This window comes from Plectropomus leopardus, chromosome 21, assembly GCF_026936395.1.
Source record: "Plectropomus leopardus strain MGB_pleo_1.0 chromosome 21, ASM2693639v1, whole genome shotgun sequence".
Lineage (NCBI taxonomy): Eukaryota > Metazoa > Chordata > Actinopteri > Perciformes > Serranidae > Plectropomus > Plectropomus leopardus.
The window spans coordinates 17,343,029-17,362,502 of NC_142196.1; the positions used below are offsets into that span (position 1 = coordinate 17,343,029).

Below are 19,474 nucleotides of genomic sequence, written 5' to 3' on the forward strand. Positions count from 1 at the left end.
TTATTTGCACTGTTTGCACAAATTGACTTTTGTCCTTATAAATTAGGTGAATGTTACCTCCAAAATCAAAAATTGTCTGAAAAGTTATTTTTAGGTTGTGAATTCATTATTTTGCGTTGGTAAGACTTTTCTATCAAACCAAGTTGCTTTTGAACAGTTATAATGCTGCAAGTGTATGAGTGAAATGTTAAGGTAGGCTGTGTATTTATTTATTAATTTATTCATTATTTTAATTTTTTTTAAGAAGCTGCATCTACAGAAAAGTGCACATTACATTTTTGTAATTACTTTGGGGTTTGTTTGTTTGTTTGTTTGTTTTTTTTAAAATAAAAGCAAGTAATCCATTACTTTAACTCGAGTAATAGCCTAATTTCACACTGCAATTTTCACTGGTATTGGAGTAATATTTGACCAAAAGTATCTATACTATGACTCGATTAGGAGAGTTTTGTAGTTTTTCTTCTTCTACTTTTTTTTAAAAAACCACACTGGGTCATCCAGAGACGACCCGCTTTAGCTAACCTGAGAGAAGCACTGAAACATCAGTTTAAACGTCTGTCAGTATGAACATGCCTCACATTATTAGCTTAGTTAGATTCAACACAGTTCAGTCGATCGGTTCATTTTCAGAAAACCACAAGCAGCAAAGTAAAATGCACTCAGATTTACTGACAGTAAACAAAACCGAGTAGAAAAGGCGACGCTCCTTACCTTTGAAGAAGTCCAATCTGTGTCCATCCCTCGATTATTTATATTACTTTAGTCCACGAGCGAAATAATCCAAAGGATTTTCATAAAAAACTTAATCCAAGTTGTAAAAACTGTCGTGTGAAATCCATTGCTTGCTGTATGCTAATCACGTCCCCTTCTGCAGTGTGTAGTTTAAAAAAAAAGACGTCAAACATTTCCGCTGACGAGGCGAAACGGCGGATAAAAACAGAGACTCACTCCTCAAATTATTACTTGAAACGAACAGAAAAATCAGGTTTGACCAAACTCCGTATCTAAAAATGAACGACGCGCCGCCTCTTACTCCGTAATGCTTAAAAATGAGGCGAAAATATCCGAAACACGGGCGCTGCCATCTTGCGCTGATGCGGTCATTCAGCAGCCGGAGTCTGCGCAGTAGCGATTACCCGCCAATACACCTGTCCGACCAATCGCGAGCAGCGCGTTTGAATGCGAGCGTGCGGTTTGGTTTACACAGCTGTCAATCATGGCGGAAACGCCCCTTCGTGTTTGAATAACTCACTAAAACCAAACCTATCATAAAAACAAACAAATATTGGGGTGATGACAACAACCTTCAGTGACAGAAACCGTATTTGGGGAAACATATATTTGGTATTTCATTTTAGTTTTTAGTTTGGTCTGTGTCCCATTCACTAACATGGGAGCGGGGGTGTTGGCGATCAATTGTCCAACAGAAAAATTACATTTCCAATCTGTTATCATGAAAATACAAAAAAAAAAAAAAAAAAAAAAAAAAAATATATAAAATACTTGAAATTCATGAAAAAAATCATTTAATACAATAAAACTACAAAAACAGAAATAATTAAACAAGCAAACAAAAACCAAACAATTATATTCTATGAAATAATCCTGTGTTTCTGACTGGAGAATTAGCACCGCCTGGTGTTTATCTCTGTAAATCTGCTGTCTGGTATATTGACAGCTCGCCCGCTAAATCAGAAACATGACATTTTCCTCTTATGTGACTAAGTTTTCATAAATATGATAGGGTGGAAAAGCTAGCTCCACCTCTGATTCTCTACAAACCTGACAATACTTTACTGAATGCAACCAAAGCAACACACCACAACAAAAGGAAACTTTGTTTTTGTTGGGTTTTTTTTTTACACAAGTTCATTATTTAACACATACAAACAAAACAGTAACAATAAGCCAGTGGGATATAAGCCTACATCAAATAAAAATATTATAAAACATACAAATGTTGAGTGTCTTGATAACATTTTTGTTGGTCAAATCAGTGAGTAATTTCATATAATGTTTACTATTCTTCAGACAGACGACAATATTAGGTATTTTTATTACTAAACTTACAATTACGTATTGCTTGCATCATTACCAAATTAATTATAGCAGAAAAAATATATGCAGAAATGTACAATTCCATCATTTTTTTCTGCCGATTAAGTTGGATGTGACTGAGAGCAGGCCAATATGAGATATCTTATATAGAACTAATCACAGCGTCTTTTCGTACCTTGAGTGCTTTTGGCAAACCTTTACAATCCCACAAAGAAACATTTTGACAAGTTGTGTATATTTAAAAACCAAAAAAAAAACTCAATTAAAAATAACTCCAAACAGTCCTATAGCTGGAAAGAGACAGGCTGTTACACTTTAATTCAAAACCCATCTATCTCGCTAAACTGTTTTCTGCTCGAGATTGCAAATTCAGTGGTCTCCTCTCTCTTTTGGGGGGTTGGGGGAGGGGGTGGGGGGGAGTCAGCAGTCGGAACGTCACCAGTCTTCGCCTGTCAAGGCTGTCACAGCTGGACTCCGCTTGTGAGTTGATTAAAATAGGAGAGTCCATAGCTAATTAAAAAGCTCTTCCCTTTTAATGCGAGAGTGTTAAATAAAGGAGCGGGAGAGGGGATATAAACAGCCTCCTGACAGATCGTTCATTTGCAGAAACTCCAGGCTCCCTGTTGGCTTGAGCAGAGTGTGTGAGGAGAGTGTTGATTTGGAGTAGAGACGCAGTGTCAAAGGTCACCTTAAAAGGAGACACAGCGCCATCCCTTTAATTGAGTGTCCGTCCTGGGGTATCTCCAGTGCGTAAAAGTTTTATTTTGTGATTTCATTTCAGGTTTTGACATTATAATACTCTTTTAATGTTATTGGGTCCCCTGTCCACAGTGAAGACAGGGGAAAAAAAGAGGTAAAAAAGCAGCCTTTCCTGCCTGCATTTCCTCTCCAAACTCAAAGGGCAGGTAAAGTCTTCAGCCTGAATTTTGTGTTTATTTTACGAGAGACCCCCGCTGCGGCGGCTGCTGCTGCTGCTGCTGGTTCAGGGCACTCCTGGAGGTGGAGTTGATGGCGTAGGTGAGGAGGGAGTGTTTTCAGTTTAGAGTTACAGTATTCTTGGATTCTTGGTGTCAGTTTTCAGTTTTCCCCCCTCCTGCACAGTCAGAGTCATCGTGAGGTGACACCGTTAGACCCCCTTGAAGAAAATGATCAAAAATAATAAAAATATGACTCACTTTTTATAATCTTCAACCACATTTTATCACGCTACGTTCTGTGACATTACACGCACGGCAATGCATGCTCAAACACAAATAGAAATGTAGCGTATACTGTAGCTTGTTTGAATTTCCAAGCGCCTTTTTCCCTACATAAAGGTAATATGATATACGGTTCAGCTGGTCGTGAACTTTGTCATTTTCAACACCTATGTGTCACAAGTCACCCAAGAGGCTGATGGGTAACCGGTGGAATTTAAACACTGAGATCATTAGTCAGCGCAGGAGGTCATTTTTTACATTGCTCACATACAGCAGAGGTTGACCTTGAGTTCTACAATGATTATACTGATACAAAAACGATCCTTACTCTTACTTAAATAGAAATAAAAAGACTTTAAAGACACGTTTCTGTGTGTTTTTCAGCTCACTGCGTCCTCCAGGCGTGATGGCCTGCAGACGACACGCCACACTGCCCACGCTTGCTGTGTGGTGTTGTGCAGCTGAATTCCTATCAGTGGTCCAAAAAATAAATAGGAAAAATAGGTGAAACAAAACACCAGCATTACTCAGTGATGATGGTAACAGTAAAGAAATATTTTTAAGCCATAAATCTTATCCACTCATTATGGCTACAAAGGTAAAGGCAAGAAAGGAAATATTGTGTAAGAAAAAGCGGACAACTTGACTTCAGCCTGCAGTTGCATAAATAAAGCCGGCCTTACAAAACAGCGCTCCTTGAGAGCTTTTGTGTGGCCATAGAATTTTATGATCCTAATTCTTTCGCATATATTGCCAACATAAATATGGCACTTCACCGTGGGATGCTCCACGGAGGGTCGTTAAGGCCGCGGGCTCTGCAGCAACAGGTTCGGATACACAACTTTTACTGCGGGCCCTATGAATTTTTCCCATCGATGCTTTCTCGGCATGTTTGGGTGTGAGCGCAGGCCGCATGCTGTGTGTGCTTTAAAAGAAATCTGGGTTTCCGATGCTGATGGGAGATGATTTAGAGCTTAAACACATGGGAGAACACGTAGTCTTCCTGCGTATCTTGATTTCTGTATTTAAAATTTTAACAGTGTAACACACACCATTAAAACAGATGCGCCTGACACGTTAGAGTGGGAGATATTTCTTGATTCAACCTGGAGAACCTGAAATTAATTCCTATATTCAGTTCCAAACAATATCTTGCATACACACTAATGAAGAAATGTTTTTCTCCTTTTTAGTTTTGCCATAAAGCTAGCGCATTAAAATGAAAAATCAACCTTTTTTTTTATTACAGCAGTCGATGTATATGACAGGAGACGGGAACGTTGAGAAATCTCCGTTCAGCACAAAGAGTATAATGCTATATAAAAGAAAAACTGTGTCATAAAAGCAGAAAAAAAGCAACACTTTTGCGAAACCAGATTAGCATCCCACTCTATCCAAAATATTTAAGATCACAGGCATCAAGAAAGATTCGTACGAGGATCTCAGAGGCTATGATGCACAACAGGAAAAAAAGCAGTCGACTATATCATCATAACCCTTTGGCAACAACACTGTGGTGGGTGATTCAGAAACATGTGCTGCCATTTTATCATGCCGAGGGCCAAGTTTTGGAGCCTTAAACACCCCGCCAAGGCTTGATAAATCTGGCTTGAAAAATCTCATTTGCAGAGAGTTAGGCATCTGCAACAATATTTATCTTCTTCCCTGTCCAAGGGTAATGGGTTAGGCAGGATGGATGAGGGCACAGTCCTCTTGCCTTCAGGTGCAGCGATCTCACAGAGGACCCGTAGACAGGCTGCTTATGACGAAGCAAAAGGAAACACATCAACTCCCTCAGTAAACATATCACCATGGTTGAACAATTGGCTATTAGCATAATTAGGCAGCCTGATCTTAGACTTTTTATGTGTGTATGTGTGTGTGTGTTTGGAGGGGGGTGGGGGTGTTTTCCTGTTGTTCCACAGCAATTAAACCCATCTAATTTCAAGAAGAACAAACATTCTTTGGTGGCTGGGGGAAAGCTTCGGGGCGCAGAAACTTCAGGAAAAATAAAGTCCTTGGTGGCACCAAGTCTTGTCTGATGATGTTTGCTAATTATGCAGCCAGGCACTTCCTGGGAAAAACACAAAAAAAAGTAATAAGCAAGGGTCTGCGCCTGAAGCTTATCAGGAAACAAGCAGGCAACTCTATCTGGGTATGGCCTTCTGTATCTGGTACAGAAAAGAGGAACAAGGACGGAAAAAGAAAACAGGAAATATAAAGGTCAATTTCCAGTGAAGGACTCTGTCTCAGATGTAATTAACCTTTTGATTTAGGACACTCTGTCTCGTAAATAAGCCGGCAATTAGTTTATTTGGCTATCATGTGATAGTAATGACTCTCATTAGCATGATGTGACCTCCTCTAATCTGTTGCCTCCCAGACTCTTGACTGGATTTCGTGTCTTGCGTGGTGAACCGGCCTCTGATGACTGCTGATGTGTTCCCACTGATAGAACGCAAAAATGCAAAAAAAAAAAAAAAAAAAAGGGAAGAGTTGCTGTGAAGTCAGCACTTCTGTCATCTTTTTTATTTTGCGCCACTTTCAATCTCATTTCCTCTCCATCGCATTCGGGACTTTCTCTTATCTGCAGAAAGAGGGAGGTCAAAATTTTGGCGTTTGGCGTGTTCTTTTATAGTAAATACTTGACAGCCAACACATGCATGAGCGATCAAATGCCTCACAATTGCTTTCCAAATCAATTCAGAGATAGCAGTTTATTCTTTTGTTCCCGCCAAGCGTTTAAGTTCAGATATTAGCTGGTAAAAGCAACTTTGGCTCTTTTTCTTTCTGACAAAAAGTAAATTGGGAAACAAAGTTGTACAGATAACAATCAGGAACAAGAGTGTTAAATGTCTTTTCACACTATCAGGTCTGAGTAAGAGTTAACGAGGCAGAGCATACAGGAAAATGTGGAGAACATGGACTCTGAGACTGTAAGCCAGGAAACCACGGGGTGGTAAGATGTGTGAAATGGTCTTCCCTGCGCAGCCTCGCTCAGCAAGGGCCACAGATGTAAAAATATGGCCTGTTTTTACAGCACACTGACTTTATTGGTGAATTTTTGATGTAAATGGCAGCGGCGATTGCCTTACTTGGAACTTGCTCACTTTTCTCAGGGAAGAAAGGCTTTTATGCCGTCGCCCGCTTTGATTTTCTGCAAAACTACAACCCTGGGCGTGATTCGGTGTGTGCGATGCTGAACGAATGATTAATATGATTATACATATTTAAATTAAGAAACAGACGATAGTGTATACATTTGAAAGCACTGCACGAAGCATAAATGTGATATAAAAGTCACACACTGAAAACAGAATCTCTTGGCTGCGTGTGTTCGCAATATATCACTGAATGCTTTAGGGTGACAAGCTGCAATTAACCGTGGAGTGAGGAGACATTTATAAGCATTTCATATCTCATTAAATACATTTATTTATCTTACCAGAAAGGGAGGTTTTGTTTTCAAAGTTTGTTTTCTTTCAAACTTGACTGATTGGCAATTCAAATGACGCACTTGCTTTTTGGTGTCATGTTCAAAGTTGTGGAAGATTAGTCAGTGGAAAATACAAAAATAGAAGAAATATGGAAAAATAAATAACTGTGAACAGTGTGCTTGTTCATGCTTGGAGAATGAACCTATGGAGATACCTTTATTCCCTTGAGAAAGTGGAAGATCAGTATAAAATACTTTCATGGGGAATTAAAATTCACAGATCTCCTCTGAGACAGTCACCAGACTGCTAAAAAAAAAAGTCCCAATAGGCATTATTTCTATCAGGTCTCTTTATTGCAGCCCTTTTTTTCCACTTTGTCCCTCCATATTACTGTGAAATCCGCTGCTATCTTTGAAATAGTCATTTATATGAATTTTTTAAAAAAACTCAGCCTTGGCTGGACGAGCAGCAGAAGGCAGCGGCATAAAACCATTCCTCCAGTAAATGTCAGCACTGCTAAACGGCCAGGATTACAGCCCTAACCCTCCCCATCAAAACCGAAATAACAATGATCATAAAAACCAAAGAGGTTACTGATCTCTGCTGAAAGATTTAGATGATCAAATCATAACCTCAATCACAAGTCCCAGAAGAGAGACGGATGGACAGTTGGGTTTTTTCTACTGTGTTTGCTGAGAAGGTGGACACCGATAATAAAAATATGATAAATAAATGCACCTATTCTACTAACTGCAACCAATTCGATTGCTTTTTTTTAATTCAGAGAAGGTAAGCAGAAAAAAGATTATCACGCTGCCAAAGAGGCCCAAACACAGACACTATAATTATTCATATAGTGTATTTGATAGGGACAATGCAAATTAACATCATACAGCTTCAGCCTGTTACAATCCAGCTGTTGTAACTGATGTTTTATATGAAGATATTATAGCTACTGCTAGTTTCCAACTTCTGTCCCTGGTAAGGCTTTTAGTAAAGAAAAAGAAAAAAAGAAGATATGAAAGTTACATACAATAACGTGCATACATTAAAAGTTATAAAACAGAAGACAAAAAGGTAAATATTTACTTCAAAGTAACATAGAATTACAACTGCAACTGTATGTTGTAATTTCATGTCACCTTGGTGCAAATATTTACCTTTTTGTCTTATTTTTTACTTTAACTGTTATTGCGTGCATATTATTGTATGTAATTACTGTAAGGCGGTGATGACAATATGTACTGTAGATATGCACAGGATGCACAAACAAAGTCCGTCTCCAAGAAACCACAAAACGCTCAGCAAGAAAGATCTGAATGTTCCACCTTATACCACTTAGCAAAAACAGTGTGGAATAAGAGAACTAATAAAGAGCTGATTGGAAACAGTTGATCCAGAGAGGAAAAAAGTTGTCTCTATGTGTAACTTCAAGATACCCCGCCTGGGCATGTTTGCATTGGCTGCGGCTCGCTGTCCACATCATCATCCTCCGACATCAAAGACGTCCAGCTCCAGCTGAGAGGTTTATCTGCGTCCAAGTCTCGAAGCCACCCAGCCAAAATGAACAATAGTGTTTTCTCACCACCTCAGTGTCCCATGCTCGCTCACTGTACCGCTCAAACGGTCAATATCCCAGAGTTCATAGCCAGTGCAGCCATTAAACATCCCCGCTCTGAGAATGCCATGTTTACTGTGCTGCAGAAAAAAAACTTTAAAGCTTCTCTTCCATAATCGCTTTGAGCAGAGAGAAAAGAAAACTTCCTTGTGTTTGAGTCCAACTATGTTTCCAGATGTGCCAGGGGTCAGGGGTTAAAGATAAAAGTACCAGGATGTGGCGTACCCCAACCAGGAGCTGGTTTGCAGTGTGCACATTCCTCACTGGAGGGGGGCGATGAGCAGAGTGCCTGTGTTTCTTCTTTCCACCGCTCCCAGTGAGCGGCCTCATTTTGCGGTGGTGAATTATGACACCGCAACTTTCGTGCTTGCAACTTTGGCAATGTTTACCGATGGCACTGAGGCAAAATGTCAGCCATGTTAAACATAGCGGGTGAAAAACAAGTGGGGAAGTTGTTTTCGGTCTTCGCTGGAGTAGAGGTCCAAGACTTGCCTCTGACCTTCTCCGCAGGGAGTCTCCGGAGGTGTGAAAATATTCTATATCTCTAAGAGCAGAGCAAATGAAATCATTTAGCACCACATCCTTGATTAGAATTTTAAAAAAGGGAAGTTAAAGTGCAGTAGCAGGCCGAGCGGAGAGCACGGTTTGACTGATAGCTCTGACTAAGGAGCGGCCTTTCCACCCCCTGCCTGGTGCTGAGCGGCAATAGAGACATCACAAGTTATGCATAAGAGTCTATTACGTCGATTCAAGAATGTCTCCCAGAAATTGGGCTAATTTCACAAAAAAAGCGCTAATACGATTATTTCAAGTGTGTCAGAGGCTTAATAAGTGTGGAAATTGGCCTGTCATATAAGACCTGAGAGTGGTGGTAAATTGCGTGATTACAGTCGCAAAGCCTTGGCCTCTGTTATTGTTTCTTTACATATCGTAATCTGCTAAATGAAAATGGACTGGACAACTTCATTAGAATTCTAAAAAAAAAAAAAAAAAAGTGGGTAACATTAATATGACAGAGACAACTTTATTGTGGTATTATGGTAATAATGAGCTTTAGAGGATGTGCAAAGATTACATGTCCCTTGAGATGGCTTCTTTTATTAGTAGGCTCCGAGTGTTGGCTCCAAAAATTGTTTTATTACCCCCAGCCTCTGGCAAGCTGGTCCTACCGAAACACAACCCCAGTGGCCTCAGCTATAGAAAGACAGAAAACAATAAAGATTTGATAAAGACGATATGCAAACAGAAAGAATATGGATTGTACAAGTATATACATGTGCTGTAAGGTGGACTTTATATATGAAATAGTTAAATGTGAAGTAGTATGTGCAGAGCTATAGGCTGAGTGTGCTATGGGGTGCACGCTGAAAAGAGCCCACAGGGCCACTAGATGGAGTTAGATCCTACAGAAGAGCTTTGGGACCTTGGCAGAAACAAGACAATAACAGCAGAAGTGAAGCAGAGGACACGTAGCCCCCTTCATGTGCTCAGACCTTGGGAAGCGAGAATGCATAGTTTCCTGCACAGAGACCGCAGCACAATCTTCCAGTGGACTGCTCTTATTTAGTATCCTAGGAGCATCCATGATTCATAAATAGACTATACATATACGTACCATGGGACCAGCTACCTTTTATTAAAACAAAAATGATAATCACCTTGAGTGCATCCCCCAGCTTTCAACCTCTCTCATACAGGGAGCTAATTACCTGTGTTAGTGTTTGGGTAATCCATACAGCTATATGTAAGTGTGGCCAGAATAGGATTCTGTGTTTTTTTGTGTATAATTTTAGAAAATGAACCGCGACCACCTGCGTTTTTACACCTGAATAGTGCCTTTTTAAAGTGTCAAGCTGCAGAAATACACACTAATATCTTAACTCCTTCCAGATTTTAAGTCTTCACACATTTTTAAATTTACCAAAAGGTGTAAAATCCTTCTCAGAGCTTTTAATTTGTAGTATTTTTCAAATTTTATGCTTTTTTTTTGTAAGAATGTATTGGTCCTTCATTATTACATTTCAGGTCATTTTTTTATTTTTTGGGGAGGGACAAGAGAGCAAAGGAGACAAAAAAAAAAGAGGAATCAAATGCATCATGAAATGGGCTGACGGCATGCCTTACTGTGTGATATGATAATGCTGATACAGAAGCATGTCTCAGTCTCTCTAATGGAGGGAAAATTATATAGTTAGATACATCGATAAGGGGAAAGTGACATGCTATTCTTTCTTCTTATTTTAATCCACTCTCTCTTTTGCATCCATGAGCAGTGTTTAGTGTTAATGGTGGATAAAAGCAGAAAAATTATTGTAATTGGAGAGCATTATCAGTCCTGTTTTTACACAGATAAATACAGTACAGGGCAGTCTGATCCAAAAAGAATAATAATGTATTTTTAAAAAGTGTAAGTTGTTTTGGTTTAAGCACAAAGAAAACATCTTTTAACATCCCTACATTTATTTGAATATCATGTGCATTATATCTGGATCTCCATATGTCACTGTTGTGCCACAGACACCGGCTCAGTGTCTTGACACAATGTAATGTAGGATTGAAGGAAAACAAATTTAAGTGCCAGTCCCACAGGAGAAAACGTGAACTCTGTCAACAGATGTTTAATGCTGTGAAAAGAGAGAAAATAAGCCCCATTTCTCTTGATCTCTCATGTGAATTGCACCATTTAGCATGTAGCAGTTGTGACAGGTAATTGACTTCAGGATCCAATGAGAAGTATTTGTGTCATGGTAAATAATGCATTGTTTCAGTGCCCTTTATGAATATTCATAGTTTATGTTGATTAAGAGACATTAAACAAATGCTTTTATATAGTTTTTTTTAGTTTTTTTCTTCATCAAGATAAATTCTGTTTTAAAAAGTGTTTAAAAAGAAACAAAAACACCCATTTTCTGTTCAGCTGGCGTTTCAGTTCAACACAAAGTCGACTTCAGCAGCTGATACGTTCAAAATACCGCAATGAATTAACCATTGTTGTTGGATGATCTCATTTACGCCCTGCTTTGAGCTCAAACTTCTAATTCTCTTTATATACTGAAATATTAAAAGCCTAATATGTCATCTGTCATGGCTGTCATTTATCATCTTAGCTGCAGCATGTCCTGTGGGCCTGTAAAGATTTCCTTCAAATTACTTTTTATTAAATTGCCTGCGTTTGTCCCTCTTTATACGCCTGTCCTCGCATTTCATTTTGAACTTGGCTCCATTAGCAGCTGCATCTTGAGCTTCGCCTTCCCGTCCACGCCTTCATTCACCAAATGACCCAACATCCCCGTTTCTGTCTGTCTCAGACAGCTGAGCTGATTAAGAAGTTGCCTTTTGAACACTAATTTATTCCACTCCACCATTTTTTTTGTTATATGGCCATTGTTTCATTTAAAGTTTACCCTGCTTCTCCTTAGATGGAAGTCACGCTAATTCTGATTTCCTTTTTGGAAAAGCTATTTAGTTTTTACAATGTATGATGGATCTGATTAGTCATTCAGGCCGGCCTCTGCTTTTATGCTTACATTAACTAACACAAAGAGCCCCCCTACAGGTTAAAGTTTAAATGTGGATTAGCAGATAAAGCAACTCCTGATTAGGTTACTGTGGGGCTTAGAGGGGGGAAAAAAATGGATTTTCCCTGCACATTATTTCACAAACATCTTCACTCTGCCTTCTTTCTCTCCCTTCTCCTTTCTTCTCCGGCTTCATCCTCTCACACTCACTCCCAGCATGGATATCTTATTTTGGCGCAAAATCTTTGAACAATTATGCAAATGCATGTAAGGCAATGCACAATACAGTATGGAAATGGCTCGGAGAGAAAATGGACTCATTAAGGACAGATGGCATGAGTGCTAAGAGCCATTTGTTATGGATGCAGGAAGACATTTGAGACAATGTCAGAACCTGAGAGACATCAGATATGTTTTTTCACACCAAGCACTATTTGTTGTGGTGGTGTAGTTCTTGATTATTTCAGCATGATGATGATGATTATAAATATGCTCAAAGATGACGTCTCTTAATGTGACTCTGGCGTATACATTTGTGGGAATATACATTTTCTTTTTTTTTTTATTTTTACTTAAGTGACAGACTTCATCTCACCACATTTCCTTTTACTGTTGTGTTGAATGATACCATTGATCACTGCAAAACCTTTAAAAAAATGATGCATGTTTGATCAAAGCAGCTGTATGGTAAATATGGAATCATGCATTGTGATAAGATCACTGAAAAGGCAATGCAGAAGCAGTTGTGATGTAAGCTTGTGAGATTACATGCGCCATATGCATGACTTCTGCACCGATATTACATACATGTCATTGTCATTTCGTACAACATGAATGAAACCGTGTACAAATGCGTGCGAGAGATTACAATTTCCATATACTGGAACGTTCTTTGAAAGGGCAACACATGCGAGACACACATAGTGAACAGTGGGGTTTTTCCACAATTAAGAAAATTAAGTCTTTTTTATTGTCTGGTAAGGATAAGATGGTGCATTATCACTGAAACCAGTGTTATCCCCAGGTGGGAGAAAATTATTTAAGATTAAGCTTTACAATCTACTGCAGATGTCAGTGGAAATACAACAGCACGGATTCACTCTGAAGACCTGCAGTTGTAAGAAGGGGGAGCTCTTGGTGGAGATATGTGGGCTCTGACATAGCCACTGTTTATTTTGTCTTTGGCCCTCTGTGGGCTTCCCCAGTACCACTGTCTGGGCCTTTGATGTCACTGAGGTTATTGTTGACTATTCTCTGCTGTCTGCCTCAATATTCATCCAAGCTTCACATGGGACGGAGAAGAGAGAGGCAAAGACTGCCATTTATTTCTACACTAATTTTCCTTTGTGATGGATGGCTTTCTTATTGTGTCATTTGCGCCTTTTGAAAAATGCTCCTTGGAGCAGAAGAAATTACCGGCTTCCAAATCATACAATCGAGTCTGTGAGAAAAAAAAAAAAGTGTGTTTGTAGGATATCTATCCAAAATAATCTAAAGAAATGTTGGATTTAAAAATATTTTTATTGCTTTAAATAAAATGAATCTGTAAAAAAAATAAAACATGACTTCAGAGCAGCCAAGGGTCAATAATTTCTAGAAAAATGTCACTGTATGTGTTGGTTAAGTAACTGTAACTGACAGACTATTTCTGTTGTTTAAATATGTTTGGGGAAAAGGGTTAGGTCAAATAATATTTTTTCTTTCTTGGAAAGTGTGTTCGAGTTGTTTTGAATGTAAATCTGATTGTTGTTATTTACATGAAAAGAACAAATAAAACTGAATGAACGCATTTACATAGAGAAAATTACTATAACACATCTATCAATAACACTATAAGATTTTTGAAGCTTTGAGAATGCTCAGTGGCCCTAAAAAATTGTCCCTAAAATAGCATTATGTCACATATACTGTAGGTACAGTATATAGTATCATATATGATAAAATCAGAATTGCACATAATGATGAAAAGTACAGAATGTGCACAAAATGCAAAGCAATTAACTTTTCATTCAATTTACAATTTCTGATCTTAACTTTTTCTCTGTTCCAAACCAAATTTTAAATTACATATTTTCACGTTTTTTTCTCTTGATGCTCTCATAACCAAGCTGCAAATCCAAAAACCTCAGCATCAAAGGCTGTCACAAGCAAATCTTAACAAAAAAGTCACAGAACAAATAAATGAGGGGTATCAAAGGCTTTCATATTCAGGACTTTCTCTTTGTTGTATTGAGGTTGTCTTTTGTCCGCTCTGCGACCATTGTGGCACGACACAGAGACTTCTGAAGGCCAAAGTTTCTTATTAAATTATTTCTGGGTGAGATGAACAGAGGCTGAATAGAATCATTAAACTTCACCAGTTATAGGAATGCATGCGCCGCGCTGCCGTCTGCTGCGAGATGAAAAGCTGTGCGTTTTCATGCTCCTTCAAAACCTTTAACTTGCCATGAAAAGATATGACATCAATCCTGGCAAAAACACAAGGGAGAAATGAATGATGCCATTGTGGTCTCTAAACATCAATCATGCCCAATACTTTGGAAAAACAATGCATTTTTGTTTGCATTTCAGAGGTGACAAACAACACTTGTGACTGGCTTAACATTGTCAATTCCCATTACTCAAAACCTGAAGCAAATCAGAATTAAACTGTGGCCCTGTTGCTAGGCAGCTGAGTTCTCTTGACATGGTGGTTAGTTTTTCTTTCATTGCTTGACAAGAGCGAAGTGAAAGGAGTTTAGAAAAACTTGCTTAAGGCGCTCAGAGGAAGGGGATAATTGGAGTCTGTGGATTGTGTAGTGGCCCTTGTGTGGAAACTTCCAGAGCTGGAGACAGAGAGAGTCGGACGCAACAAAATTTAAACTCTTGTATACAAACTTGACCCCGGGACTACTGCGGGGTTTTCCACACTTCGTTTGCAGAGTGTTTGCCCCAGTGTGGCCCGGGGCCCAGTGTCAACACTACTGTGTATAGAGAAACAGGTGACAACAATGGCAGTGCTTCAGTTTTATCTACATTTTGAAGAGCAGAGAAAGTGTTGAAATAAAAACTTTAAGGGGGGGCTGGGGACAGTTTTTAGTACGCCACATAGCTCACGGCTCAGATCTCTCTTTCAGGCAAAACATAATCAAGTGAGGTCACCCCGATACTGTAGCCATGGACAATTTTATTAGTCTGTCTCTTGAAATATAGAAGAAGCTAGTTAAGTAAACAATTAAAGGGGGTCTATGCCTTTAATGACCCGTGCAGGAGCCAAGTCTGTGAAAGTGCACACCCAGTTTAAGAGGGAACCAATTAATGCTGGATTAACATTCATGGTTATTTACAGTTGCTTTTGTGCTTGTTTCTGCACTCCGACTTCCACACAGAGGAGAGAGAGACAGAGGGAGAGAGGGAGAGAGGGAGCGGGAGGAAGGGAGGGAGAGAGAGAGAGCGCGCAGAGGGGCTCGGAGGTTGTTTGGACGCAAGAGGTGCAGCGAGGTGGCTGGGTCCATTGTGAGGACACCACCTCTCTCATTATGCCCTCTCAATCAACACTCCTGCTCACAGGAAGCCCCTGTAAAGCCCATCTGCCATAGCTAATCTACAGGCAGCCCCGCGCTTGCGTCTGGGCCTGCTACCCTCAGCCGCATTATTCTCAGATCCAAGGCTTCGCCAGGGATCAGCCAAAGCCCATTAAAGTAAATAATAGCCAGAAATGACAGGCTTAGTGAGGATTGGGGAGGAAGTTGAAGACCAGTTTGAGCTGTGAGCTCTGATTAATAGAGAAAAGCATTTTGGGGGAGAGAGGGGGTTAGATGGAGAGAGAAAGTGAGGGAGAGAAAATGGTAGGAGGAAAAAAAATGACCTTAGTGTGCCGCAAAGAATTCCTCAACCTCAGGGTTGTTAGGACTAGTGCTACCATCTGAGGCATTAGCAATCCTTGAGCTACTTTTGCTTTGATGAAGCTCAAACAGGATGGGGTGAAGGGAGGGGAGAGGAGGGGAGGAGGGGAGGAGGGGAACAGGAGGACGGGTGATGAGGCTGGGGGTGGGATGCATGCCTTGGTCTTCAGAGGGCCCCGAGACTGAGAAGCGTCAAGAGTCAGTCTCAGCAGTGAAAAAACAACGTTTGTGGGTACACAAAGCATTAACAACGCAAATCCCCAGGATCAGAAGTTTGAAATACTGTTTTTGCAGTTGCCCTGTAAGGGTTAGGGTTAGGGGTTAGTTTTCTTGCATACTGGGGTCTTTCTCAGTTATACATCATATTGCTATTGTTACATAATTTTTTGTCAAATGTTTGTGAAATGAATGATTGAATTACATTTTCATGACTGTCATGCAAACAGTTATGTACAGCCTGCATGAGCTTACAAGACACCTTAAATTTAAAAAACAAGCCAGGACCAAAGTCTAACATAAATATTTTTTATCAACATTAAGAAGAAAGGAAATGGAAAACTGAGCAAAGAGACAGAAGCATTATACATGATCAAATCATCGATATGTTAAACAGAGTTAATGGATTACTTGCAAAGTAAAAACTAATGACACTTCTATCTTGCTTTGCAGTTATTAAAGATTAAAAACAATGTGTTGCTTTTTATGATGTCATATCATTGTAATTTGACAATATTTGGTATTTAGATGGTTGGTTGGGCAAAATAAGGAATTTGAAGAAGTTCCCTTGGCCTCTAGGAAAAGCTTACAGGCATTATTTGGTATATTCTAACTAATTTTTCCATGAACAGATTGAACTTGAAAAAATATTAAATAGATAAGTTGAGAGTAGGGATGGATAATAAGGGGAAAATCAAATATCACAATATTTTTTTGGTCCAAATTCCTAAATCTCAATATTGCAACAGTATTGTGGGGTTCACGATTGGTGCTTTCATCAGGTATTTGTACAATGTGATTTATGAGAAATAGTCATCAGTAATGTGGATATAATGAGTAAGTGTGCAAAAACAGTCTGGTAAATTTGGGAAATTACATCACTTTACTGTAATGCAGCCTTTGAAACTGGGAAAAGACACTTGCGATATACAAAATCAAAGACGATATCTAGTCTCATATCACAATATCGATATATATAATTCTTTTGACCAGCCACAGTTGAGAATGACACGATAAGATTCAACAGAATATTCATTATATGTACCAGTGCAGGAAAATGCAGCACTGAATACATGCTCTAAAATGTTTCTTTTTGTAATATATTCCATCAGATTAACTAACTGTTAACTAAATAACATATTCAAAATCATCTTGCTAAGCTCATTTGTCTGGGACCCTAAAAAGAAACTATTTGTTTTAACTTATGCAAGTTAGTGTCCAGACTGCCTTAAAAACTGAAGTTGGTTGAATCTGAGAGGACAAGTCGAAGTAAATGTAATGATTCAACTTAAAACTTTACATTAGGCCAGGCACTAACTTTTATAAGTCAAAACAACTTGTTTATGTTTACAGTGTAGGTATAAAAGTCCTCATATGTGATGTAACCTCCTGTCACTGTCACACTTTATTTGTGTTAAGTCTATGTGGGTGTGTTTTCTGGCCTTGGATGCTATTCAACTTTGTTATGTGTAGTGGAAGTAAGCCTGTTGGCTAGTTTGAAAGGGCTACTTTGTCATGGTCAGCTTAAGGTTAAACAATTGAAGCTGCTCCCTTGAGTCAAGTTAGTGTCAAGTTAGGCTTGGAGACCAGTGGTTAGAAGTTAGTAAAAGAGGAGGGGGGAAAAAATGGCAAATAACCCGCTCTGGATAATAGTTAACTGACCTGCTGACACCCTCAGGCATCGCACCAAACACGACCCCCAGTAGCTTAAGATCACAATGTAACATCACCGATCAAATTCAGCAGAACATACTGTAGACGCTGTCAGAACATGCTGTTTTAGCTCTGAATTATAGTTTGGTTACACTGAAAAAATGAAAAAAAGACACAATAAGTCCAGTAAAAACAGACACAAATTAAACACACATTACCACAAGCTGTGACTTGCTGTGTAGAGGATGTTTTGGTGCACTGAAAGGATGGATAACACCGATCACTGGAGTGTTTTCGCTGTCCGTACTCACATGTTTATCGCCACAAGAAAGCTTATTCCACTTCGTGCTTGAGCTCAGCCTGGGATTTAACATGATTTGTCACTGGGCCGACAGTGGAGACGGTCTAAGCGAGATTATGTGAAGCAGTTCCACCTCTGCTTAACTACTGTAAAAATTGCTTATACGCCTGTGAAGGAATTGGAATGCATTCAGGAAGCGAATGATCAGGCTTGCGGTCGGTCGGGCCGCTTCTTATGGGATCCTCTGATTGGACGGACGCCCCCCAGACACCTGGGGCGCAGGAAGAAACAAGTTAGCGCTGCATGAAAGGTACGCTCACTCCTCTAAGAATATTGTCTATTGATCTATCAGTTACCTGAATCTTCAAAACGCCAGAGAGGGGGAGAAAAAAGACGTGTGGAGACCTCTGCCTCAGAGATGTAATGAAGAATTTAAGATCCTCCGAATGTTTTATTGACAAGAGACTGTAAAAAGATATGATACATAGAAACCGACAAGGCCTCTGGGGAAACACTTAAGGTTTCTTAAAGAAGTGTTTAATGGTATCGATTTTTATTGTTCGCCGAACAGTGTGAACTCTTTGACTGTTTTATTGAACGGATTTAGACACATGCTCTTAAACGCAGAGAGGAAGAAGACTTTCCAGTTCTTAGATTTAATCCATCAAACAATGTGTGCATTGAATTTTAATAAGCTTCACGACTATAAGCCACACTGAACGCAGCTGCACTCGCATTTCACACGTTGCTGTTCTGCTTATTTTACAGTGTCTTCCTCCAAATGCCTCTTATGTCATAGTCCCCTGTGTAGGATGTGGCTTGTTTCCCTAATGTGACAGATGTTAGGACCTCAGCAGCCAGTAGAGGCCTCTCATGTCTTATACAACCCTTGATAGAAGTTGAGTAAAAGCTAAAAAGACAATTTTGAATGATGTAATACAAGTTACACTCTAAATAAGACAGATAGTTTGAGAAAAATAGGTAAAACAAGATTTTTTTTTGTTTTTAAAGACCCTCAGACAAACCTTTAACTCTTAACAGGCTTGTTGGCTGTTTTAAGAATAAATGAATCAGTCACCTTTCTCTTTCCGGCTGCTGAATTCAGTGGTTGGACCCACATCACAGCTCTTTGACCAAGGCCTCCTTTTTTTGCTCCCCCCCTTCTCTGTCCAGCCTGATCTTTCCTCTTCAGAAAGCTGAATACTCATCCTTGACCGGCTCGCCTAAATGAACCCTGCTCTCCTCATGTACCACAAAAGTGCTACTGTGTGGTGTCACCCAGGCTTTCTTCCCAGGAGACAGTGTGATTTCTATATCCGTTGTCATGGTGATGTGGCGAGGAGAGAGGAAAATGGAGCGCTAACCTCTGGCTTTAGCTCCCAGGCCAGACGGTTCAGCTGGGGAACGCAGGAAGCAGCACTGTTTGTTTATTTGTGCGCTGACAATACTGGCACTTGAAAAGGTGAAATGGGGACATTGTGGCGCTATCTGTCAAACGCCATGTAGCTTTCACGAGGCCTTATGGGCTAAATATGTGATACAGTAAATGGCAATAATAGCGGATTATTAAGTAGATCTTAACAAACAGGG

At 39.6% G+C, this 19,474-nt stretch overlaps 1 protein-coding gene and 1 long non-coding RNA gene across 3 annotated transcripts in view; both read right to left on the reverse strand.

Annotated features, from left to right (window-relative positions):
• The window catches only part of agtr1b (angiotensin II receptor, type 1b), a 34,302-nt gene extending 33,189 nt beyond the window's left edge, over positions 1–1,113 (reverse strand). For both annotated transcript variants that reach the window (XM_088071656.1, XM_088071657.1), the window contains exon 1: positions 712–1,113. The gene's annotated coding sequence lies outside the window, so the exon portion shown is untranslated. The remainder of the gene's footprint in view (positions 1–711) is intronic.
• Positions 1,114–1,611: 498 nt separating this feature from the next.
• LOC148186047 (uncharacterized) overlaps positions 1,612–19,474 on the reverse strand; it is a 70,339-nt gene continuing 52,476 nt past the window's right edge. Inside the window, exon 3 of the long non-coding RNA XR_015775330.1 lies at positions 1,612–3,193. This is a non-coding gene — a long non-coding RNA (uncharacterized LOC148186047). The remainder of the gene's footprint in view (positions 3,194–19,474) is intronic.